Raw genomic sequence first — 2,699 nt, forward strand, 5'->3', positions numbered from 1 at the left:
ACCCCTACTTATTGACGGACAAGGCCCCTCCGATGTCTGCAGCGTGGCACAGGGGTTGCGCACGCTCATTGGCACAGTGAGAGAGATTTTGTTATGTAGAGCTCTTCGGCCTGCAGCTCTTTAAAAGGGGGGAGAGGAACCCCTAAGCCGGCACTTAGTGGGCGACACCTCTCCCTGTGTTCGGGCCGTCACTCTGCTCACACTGCGCCCGCTCCCAGGGCCTTGCCCGACCGCCAGCTAGGGCACAATTTCACCAACCCAGTAAGGCATCCTCTCCAAACGAATCGTCCAACACGTATGAGAGAGGTGGATGACTAAATTACAACCTCGGGCTTATGGGGCTGGTTCAACTAAACCTACCCCCGCCGAGGACTGACTTACCCTTAACCTAACTTGCCGCCACATACCTTCATCCAGGGACGGGCGGGCGGGGAAAGTTCTCCTCGAAGTCTGGAGGCAGGAAGAGGCCGAATCCACTGGAACAGGACCCTATAAAGGCAAGAGGTACACCCTCCCACACATTTGCAACATTGTAGCATACACACACTTCTAGAATCCTCCAGACTTCAAGTCAGCTATCCCTTAATTTTGCTACAGGCCCACTAGAGGGCCCTCCACTTCCATAAGGGATAAACCTCCTATTACGTCCTACGTTTTCAATAAAAACACAACACAACTGCTTTGGGGAAAAGACCGGTCACGGTCGCGTTTATTAAACAAATTGAATTCTGCCTAATCTTAGCCAATAATTAGGCAGCTCAAATCAACCTATCCCTGAACTTGTAGCAAGTTCATTCCAGTTGGTGGCGGCATCTTCTTCTAGCTAACTAACCCCTACTTATTGACGGACAAGGCCCCTCCGATGTCTGCAGCGTGGCACAGGGGTTGCGCACGCTCATTGGCACAGTGAGAGAGATTTTGTTATGTAGAGCTCTTCGGCCTGCAGCTCTTTAAAAGGGGGGAGAGGAACCCCTAAGCCGGCACTTAGTGGGCGACACCTCTCCCTGTGTTCGGGCCGTCACTCTGCTCACACTGCGCCCGCTCCCAGGGCCTTGCCCGACCGCCACAAAAGACGCCTCTTGCCGCCACACTTAACCAACATAGCCCTTAAATAACAGTATAACAATATAACATACAACCAAATTCAACTTTTTTTTTTTTTTTTTTTATATATAAATAACGCTGTGTTAACAACGGTCGGATGCCAACCATAGCACAGAACTTTGAAACTAACTAAATGCCCTAATAAATGTTCATTTTAAACAACCGATGAGATGGCTGTCTTAAGGTTAGCCAGGAAAATGTCCAACCCGACGTCCGCCAAGTGAACCCCATCCGGTCGGTAAAGGGCCTTCTTGTCGGCCGTAATAGTGTCATGCCTAATGACAAAACCTCCCACGGCCGTGACCGCTCTCCCCACTTCCCTATTAACTTTCTTGCGGACATTGTACGCTGCCCTCTGTGTCACAATGTGACGCCAACGCAGCCGTGCAACCATGTTAGACCAACCTATCCGCACATCCTGAAGCCATGTGCACACCCACTTAATGTCCGCAACCATAATCCGTATTAAATCCAACACGGGAATGGATCCCAAGTCATTTCCGCCCAGATGCACAACAATCACTTGAGGCTTTCCCCACCTCCTATGTGCATCCTGTAACAGAGCGGGAAGCTCCCTCCAATTAAGACCCCTGCGCCCGAGCCAGCGAATGTTAGCCCTGGATGTTGCCAATCCTAGCTGTTGCCCTCCCGGGGAATGATGCGCCCTGATAGCCGCCCAGTGGATAAAGGAGTGCCCAATAATCCACACGCGCACCGGGGTCTTTCCTGTACCTATAACAACATGGATGGGGACAATGAAATGGTGACAGACCACTGGAAATACCCCCTTCTCACCCCCCCCACTCCCCACCAAGTCGGGGAAGGAATCAAGAGGTTACACACCTTACACACCCTCATCACTAAGCATGCAATGGGCGAATATAGCCCCTATATCGCTCAGACTTCCAACGCCCCATTTTCTTAATGACCGCCTGCGACGACCCCAAGGCCGCAGCACTAGTCGCTGCCCCGATGCGGAATGAATGCGGCGCAATCTTAGATGGATCCAATCCCGCTGCCGCTGCCACTTTGGCAAGCACTTTGCGGAACTGGAAAGCTGAAAGTGAACTACCGTCCTCGTGCACGAGAAACTGTAGTCCTCCGACCGGCCGTACACGGCAATAATCCGCCACGCTCGATACCGGGCAGCACTCTGTGTATTCGTGTCTGGCTAAAGGCAACCAGGCCCCTTTCCCATCCTGATCAGTTTTGGATCTGGGAATGAGCAAGAGCACGCAATCGTCCGTGGTCCTTACGTGACCCACTTTAATACCGCCTACCTCCCCTCTTGTGGAGGAGGCGACCACTTCGCCTATCCTCAGCGCCCCCGCAAATGCCAGCGCGAAAGCAGCCCGGAACAAGACCGCCTCGTATGCTGAACTGCACACTGCCCCCAGATTTACTACCAACGAGCGCAATCTTTCTGTCGTGATCGGCTCCCTCCGATCCTTTGCGGGTGGAGCCAACCGGCCCCATCCCTTCAAGATCTGCCTTACTAGAAAAGTACCTGTATAATCCCTGAAACCTAAGGCTTTATTGAAAAAGGACAATGCCGCTAACCTGCTCAAAGCTGACAATCTGGACATACCCTCAAG

This window comes from Bombina bombina, chromosome 1 (genome assembly GCF_027579735.1).
Source record: "Bombina bombina isolate aBomBom1 chromosome 1, aBomBom1.pri, whole genome shotgun sequence".
In the NCBI taxonomy this organism is placed as follows: Eukaryota; Metazoa; Chordata; class Amphibia; order Anura; family Bombinatoridae; genus Bombina; species Bombina bombina.